An 8,454-nucleotide genomic window follows, 5' to 3' on the forward strand; every position below is an offset into this window, starting at 1 on the left:
GAGGTCAAGGCAATTTGTCCACCAACAGGTGAGCAGGACTCAGACTCAGTGTTATAAAGTTTACCGCATGGTCAAGATTTTCCAGCTCCATGTAGCCACCACGAAGCCCACACCTGGGAACAAACGAAAACACAGTTCTGGTACACCTGAGGTTAAGAAACAGATATACTGTAACTCAATGAACAAGTGAGAGGACATGAAAGAAGTGGAGAATACAGACATTTCATTTCTGTTTTTTTTTTTTGTTTTTTTTAAGTGTGCTCTTATATTATCTTAGAAGAACTCACCTCATCAACCAGTAGGAAGTCCCTTTCTTCTGCAGCAAACCGGATCACCTCTTCTACGGACTCCCTGCTCTGTACATGACCTGATAATCAAATTAATAAATTATCTATAATTCCAAGAAACCAGATACACTATATGGCCAAAAGTTTGTGGACACCATATGTGCTTGATGAACATTTGATTTCAAAAACTTAGGCATCAATTTCCCCCTTTGCTGTAATAACAGCTTCCACTCTTTTGGGAAGGCTTTCCACTATACTGTATGTAGTAACATGGCTGCAGGGATTTGCTCTCATTCAGACACAAGGCTATCAGTGAGGTCAGGAACTGATGTTGGTCGATGGGGCCTGACTTACAGTTGCTGTTCCAGTTCACCCCAAAAGTGATCAGTGGGGTTCAGGTCTGGGCTTTGTGCAGGCCAGTCAATTTCTTCCACGCCAGACACAGTAAACCATTTCTTTATGGATCTCACTTTGTTCACAGGGGCATTGTCATGCTGGAACAGAAAAGGGCTATACACAAACAGTTGCCACAAATTTGGAAGCACACAAAGCCAAAGCCATTACATAAAGAAACATTAACATTTTTCTTTACTGGATTTAATGGAGTAACCAAATTCGTTAATTAGAAGGGGGTGTCCACAAACTTTTGGCCATATAGTGTATGTTGACAAAGTATGTTTCTTTCAAAGGAAGGGAATGCAGAACTTGATTATTTTGTGATATGTACACTAGACATATATACTCATTCTTTATTATGTTGCCTTAATAAAGCCAACATACTGTTATTCGAGCTCAGTGGGTTCAGGCAATTAAATGCGAAGAAGATAAGTTCGTTATTAAACTAGGAACACTTTCGTCTGTGGATAGTATTTTCAAGATGAGGACTTGCAGCAGTCGTTCACGGGTGGAATTATGAAACGCTTTGAAATCTGAGCTGTACCGTCACGGTTTCATTGGAATTATAACACATCACATCCGACACAAAAGTGTGTGTTGGACAGGGTTAGAAGTCGGATGGAGCACAACATGGGTTTCTCCACTCCTTCATTCTGCGTCGCCCCCCATCAGGTATTAGTTTCACCAAGTACAACTCACAGATTTGTTAACTGTGCCCAATTTTTTGCAATTTATGGCAACATATTTGTAGATCGTTCTTTTAATACATAAATATGTGACTGCTGATTTAACACAACCTCTCAATAATAACTTATTTTTATCTACTTACCTTTGTATTAAGATAACCCACGAAAAACAACTTGTAACCTTTGTTGAATTTAGATTTAACCCTTGATCGACAATGTGGTTAACGTCTACATACGTAAATGTAGACTTTTAAGGACTGTGAAAACACATACACCTCTGCAGCAGCCATAGTTGCGTTTACCCAACTATGATGACTTCTGCTTGGCGAACACGGACATGTGAAAAGGGTCCATCTCCATTGATTTACATCGAATTACATCAAATGGGCCTAGACTATTTAAACTCTAACTGTCAATAAATTCAAATGTAAACAAACACGGCCAAGACTATTCAAATTCCAAATTTCGAAAAACTCAATTGTAAACAAACACAGCCAAGACTATTCAAATTCTAACTATCACATTTTTTTATTGTAAACAAACACAGCTAAAACTATGCAAACTCCAACTGTGAAAAAATACAAATATTAATAAACTCACAAAGGCCTGTGATCTTTTTTAAGTTGCTCTCTCTGGCGATGTATACACTGCAGCTAAACACAGTTGTCAGTTAACCTTTGAGTGCTTCTATACATACACAGTTCGGTAATTTACGGGCGTGACAACCACATTCTACAACCAAATTAACTCAGGATGAAAAATTCAAGTTACATCCATATTTTCATAAATTCCAGATATGTCTGTCTTCTCCTGGTGCAAATCTCACAAACAGAGGCATGTGTCATCATATATATATTCCAATCTCTTTCCACAGTAGTAGTGATGGGAAGATCGGATCATTTTACTGACCTGGATCTTTGAGTCTTTTTCAGCAAAATGAACAAATCTTTATTCAACTGACAGCCACTTAGGCTCTACAGGAAACTGAATTAACTACTTCACCTCCTGACTTGGTATATCATTCATTTTTCATGTGATAACTGCATAGGCTTTGTACAGGAAACAGAATTGATTAGTTCACCTCTCAGCTGGGTCTTCAGTTCTGAGTCTTTCATTCATTTGTCTCGTGATCGCAACTAAATGGCTCTGCATAGAAGACAAAAGAATTGTTCACGAGAGGCAATTACTGGTCTTTTGTTAATTTTCTGTTTACAGCTTACAGTTCAGTGTGTTGCAGTTGTTTGTATTATGATAAATCAGGGGTGTATGAACCATTATAAGTGAGGGGGACATGTCAGGGGAAGCCTCTGCCAGCTGTTTGCTTCAGCAGTGGGCGGAACTAACTAAAAAGCGCTAATCCCATTGGTTAGCGCTCACACGTCACAGTCCACAGCAACAAATCAGTTTGAGTGAATGCAGACAACATAATTAATATTAATGAGCCCAAAAGCCAGTCAGTCTACCTGAGAGAAGACGTGAGCAAACAGAGAAGTCATCTTTGACTATTTAAGTTAACCCTTCTGTTATATTTAAAAATAATGTCACCTGTGATGTTCGGGTCAAAAATGACCCGTATTGAGTTCAATAGATTTTCAGTAAATTTACAGCACACTAATCTATAAATTCTGAATTTGAAAATTGTCATAGGCTTATTGTCTGTGTAACATTTTACAATTCATTTTTCAGACCATACCAATCTAAATGCAAAAATAGAAAAATAGAAAAAGTTTGAAACTTTAATTTTTTTCCGGTTACTTCAAGAATGGATAATTGATAGGGGTGTAACGGTACATGTATTTGTCCCGAACCGTCACGATACTGACGTCACGGTTCGGTGCATGCAGTCAGACAAAGAATACATCTGAGTCAGTCACAGGCGATCCACACTCCAATCCAGAAGGGGGCGCGCGGTAATGCAACGCTGTTTGCTAACCGCCACAACTTGAAAAAGAGCAGAAGAAGAAGAGACCATCTATACACCAACCCAAAACAAGAATGGCTTCTCCTAATGCACAAGTTTTATTTTTCATTATTCTATTTATTTTGTACTTTTATAACACAAGAGATGCTTTTCAGTTTTGTAGCTGATTGTGACCAAATACCTTTTGTTTTTTATCAACACTACAAAAAAAATATGGCCTATGCAAGAGTGCATTCTGTTTACTGCTTAGTGCTTAATATACTAAAGGAGGCTGTACTGTACCAACTACCTCAGGGGGGACTAAATGCCACTAGGTGGACCAAACTGTAATTTGCACTACTGTCTGTTCAAAATAAATGAAAAGAAACCTAGCATTTGGGATTCGTTGCTTTTTCATGTTGTACCGAACTCGTATCGAACCGTGACCCCAAAACCGAGGTACTTACCGAACCGTGACTTCTGTGTACCGTTTCACCCCTAATAATTGATCGTTTTCTTTTATTTTCTTCCGTTTTACTTTGTCTAAATTGTGACTTTTGAAAGAATTTTTGGAATAATTGGCTCATCGCCAATTTTCTATTTTTTGTTTTTTGTGTCTTGCAATTTGCATTGTAGGTTATACCATTAGCCCGGGGGTGTGGGTTAGGGAACGTACTGCTTATTACTGCATGGACGTTGAGGAGTTTAAAAGGCTAGCAGGGGACACAACCTAATTAATATTATTATTATTACAAATATTTTTTAATGTACTGGATAAAGGCCTTTTGCAATTTACCAGGTCCATTTCTCCTTGTATGATATTCACTGGAAGAGGACTGCCACATGGTGGCTGGCTATAAGTGAAGAACTCCCAATTCCGAAAACTATTCGTAGGTAAATTACTTATAAAGGCATTAATTCATTAGAATAGATCCATACCAATATTAGAGGGTTACTTTTAAAATGTATTCCACTAATGTGTTCCGTTAGATTACTCAAGGTCAGTAACATATTCTAAATACTTTGGATTACTTCTTCAGCACTGGTAGATTTTTTCACTTGTTTTGAATATAAAAACTCTGCCAGTACAGTAAGACAAAATACACATGTTAAAAATACATTCTCTGAAAAACCTAAATATCTTATGCAGTGTTGTTTCTAAAACAAGATAAATCAAATTGATCTTGTTTTAAGGATTTTTAGATATTTTTACAGGAAAACAATACAAAAATTATTATCAAGAATAGGATTTTTGCCCTAATATCAAAGGTCTTACTAGAAAAAGAAATTATTATCCATTGTGAATTTTTTTGATAAAAAATGATGATCGTGCCTGGTAACGTGCATGTAAAATGGCTAGAAATAGCATTTTAGCTTAGCGTAAAGTTGACAATTTACACAAGGTTTATTTCTATTTCTTCTGCTCCAAACTTACTTCAAACTTACTTCTCTGTCTGCTCGTATGAATGTAACACATCATAAGAAAGTGTTTCACCGCTGTTCAAATGCACTTTGGATCACATCATTTATATGTATAAATGTTTTCCATCTGAAAGGACTAAATATTAAATGAAACAGATGACAATAAAATGCAAAGTAATCTCTTCAGTAATCAAAATACTTTTTGAATGTAACTGTATTCTAATTACCAATGATTTAACTTGTAACTGTAGTGGAATACAGTTACTTTATTTTGTATTTTAAATACGTAATCCCGTTACATGTATTCCGTTACTCCCCAACCCTGCCAATGTATTTATGTAGCCTAATGACACATGTGATCCATCAGTGCCAGCTTCTGCCAGCCAGCGAGAGATCAAACCCCTATCATTCACTGTGCTGAGCGAACAACGCAAAGCCGAACACTTTATGCTTAAATGACCCAATCCCTTACTATTACCAGTGTGCCAACTCCTCTGCATGGCAAAGGTGGCACGTGTGCCTTCGGTTGTCGACCCCTGGGCAAGCCTTTTAAACTGCTCCTTAACTTACTTACAGTCCATTCCATAACCCACACCCCCGTGCTAATGGTACAGACCACAGCGCAAATTGCGAGACAAAAAAATTGAAAAATCTAAGATTGATCAGTAAATTATTTAAAAAATCATTTCTAAAGTCACAATTTAGAAAAAGTAAAATTTAGGAAAAGGACAATTATCCATTCTTGAAATAACCGGAAAGAAATGAAAAATCAGAGTTTCAAACTGTTTTTCTATTTTTGCATTTGGATTGGTGTGGTCTGAAAAATGAATTGTAAAGCATTACACAGACTGCTTACCTACATGTTTTTTTTTATTTTTTTTTTTGTATTTTTCTCCTTTTTCACCCAGTTTGGAATGCCCAATTACCAGTGCACTTTTAAGTCCTCATGGTTGCGTAGTGATTCGCCTCAATCTGGGTGGGAGGATGAATCCAAGTTGCCCCCACGTCTGAGACATCAACCCGTGCAACTTATCACGTGGCTTGTTAAGCGCGTTGCCATGGAGACATAGCGCATGTGGAGGCTTCACGCCATCCACTGCGGCATCTGCGCCCCACTGAGAATGAACCAAATTATGGCGACCACGAGGAGGTTACCCCATGTGACTCTACCCTCCCTAGCAACCAGACCAATTTGGTTGCTTAGGAGACCTGGCTGGAGTCACTCAGCACGCCCTGGGATTCAAACTAGCGAACTCCAGGGGTGGTAGTCAGCGTATTTTACCACTGAGCTACCCAGGCCCCCACCTACATGTTTTAACTGAATAAAGGCTTCTGTAATAACATTTTAACTGGAAAGAGCGCCAACTATTTGTGAGTTGTGGTACTACACATGTACAATAGATATACAGTAGATCTTTAGCTTTACTGTAATGATTTACAGTATTTAAAATAAGCTGATACTCATATCATTTTCAAATTTAATAAGTCTGAAAGAAAAACAATCATGGTTTATATTCTGCAACATTACAACAACAGGAATATTGCAACAACAACAAAAAAAGAACATTATTGTACAGTAAATACATTGTCAGAATTGTCAAATCAACATTGTGCAGTTGAACAACTACTTATAACTGTGTGTTTGTACTACACACAGTTTTGGCAGTATGTGCAGGTCTGTGTATAATATCTGCAAATATTAACCCTATAAATCTGTGTGTATCATATTTCATAAAGATTTTCTAAAAACTACATCATCAACATGATAAACATTTTGCTGGAACCCTGTTGTATGCAATGTATTAGATGTCTACTGCCTCCCAGTGTAACGTTTGCAGGAAGGATTTGAGAGAAAGAGGATATAAATGCAGGCTTATTTAATAAAAACTCAGGAAAACTAAAAGATGAAAACAGAACAAACCGTTACATCCATGAAGGTTTCCAACTGACAAAGAATGCAGGAAAACCAAGGGATTAAATACACAAGGGGCAAACAAGGAAACAAGGAACACCTGGGACTAATAATCACAAGAACCAGTTAAACAAAGACAATGACAAGAACAATAAACATACATGGTGACCCCCTAGTGGTCACCAGGGTAATCGTGACAGAGCCCCCCCATCTAAGGAGCGGCTCCTGAAGCTCCTCAACAAAACAAACAAATGAAAAAAAAAGTTCATGGGAGGAGCAGGGAGGCAGAAGCCGTAGGGGGCGGAGCCGAAGGAGGTGGAGCAGAAGGAGTGTCATGGAATGGAGTCCCAGGAGGTGGAGGCTCGGCAGGCGGAACCATGGAAGGCTCAGAGGGCTCAGAGTTCAGAGCTGCTGGGGATTCAGAGAGCAAGGCACTGGGGAACAGGGGATTCGGGGAGCAAGGCACTGGAGAGCAGGGGACTCTGGAAGCAATGTGCTGGGGAGCAGGGGACTCATGGAGCAAGGCACTGAGGAGCAGGGGACTCGGGGGCAAGGCACTGGGGAACTCAGGGCTCAGAGGCCAGGGAAGCTGAGGACTCAAGGGGTGGAGCCATGGAAGACTTGAGGGTCACCGGGGGCTGGACAGGACCGTCAATGGACACAGGGAACTGGACAGGCTTGACGATAGCATCAAGGAACTGAACAGCCTCAGGGAATGGGACAGAGTCAATGTCTGCAGGGAACTGAACAGGCTCATCGACAGCCTCCGTGGGCTGGAGCGCTGGCAACGACTGGAAAACGCTCTGGGAAATGCTCTGGGAGGCTTCAGGCGCTGGCTCTGGGACGGACGAGGCTTCAGGCGCTAGCTCTGGGACAGACGAGGCTTCAGGCGCTGGCTCTGGGACGGACAAGGCTTCAGGCGCTGGCTCTGGGACGGACGAGGCTTCAGGCGCTAGCTCTGGGACAGACGAGGCTTCAGGCGCTGGCTCTGGGACGGACAAGGCTTCAGGCACTGGCTCTGGGATGGACGAGGCTTCAGGCGCTGGCTCTGGGATGGACGAGGCTTCAGGTGCTAGCTCTGGGACGGACGAAGCTTGAGGCGCTGGCTCTGGGACGGATAAGGCATGGCAAGGCAAGTTTATTTATATAGAACATTTCATACACAATGGCGATTCAAAGTGCTTTACATATAAATATTAAAGAAAATACAAGATACATGAAAATAAAAACCAATTAAGAACATGAAATAACAATAAAAAGTAATAAAATACATTTGAAAAACAATTACAGCCGGTGCTAGCCAGACATCACTTCAGTCTATTACGATGGACCTTAGAGGATGAACTGATGCCAACTCCAACCATAAGACATGGGATACTTCATATGCCATTGCCTGAACCTTGGATTTAGGATAGACCTCACCGAAATTACCATCCGGTTGAAATGTGAAGCACCTCACTGGTCTCGGCCTGCATCACCTTGGTCTAATGATGGACTACACTCTTAAAATGGAATACACAGACTATCAATAAATTGCCAGCATCAGCCAGCTAACAAGGACAATTGCATCTGTGTGAACTTCTGCAGTTAATCCAGAATTAACTTCAAAGACATTAGTCATTAATCTTACAGTTCATACAAAATATTTGTTTAAACACTGACCTTTAACACTTACTTAATTTAATAATTTTAAACCATGATTTACGATATACATAAGTAATATTGGCATTATATTCATGATGTTAGCCAGAAGGGAACTGGCCCCCACAGTGAGCCTGGTTTCTCCCAAGGTTATTTTCTTATGGAGTTTTGTGTTCCTTGCCACAGTCACCTTCAGCTTGCTCACTGGGG

The sequence above is a fragment of the Myxocyprinus asiaticus genome, chromosome 6 (assembly GCF_019703515.2).
Source record: "Myxocyprinus asiaticus isolate MX2 ecotype Aquarium Trade chromosome 6, UBuf_Myxa_2, whole genome shotgun sequence".
In the NCBI taxonomy this organism is placed as follows: Eukaryota; Metazoa; Chordata; class Actinopteri; order Cypriniformes; family Catostomidae; genus Myxocyprinus; species Myxocyprinus asiaticus.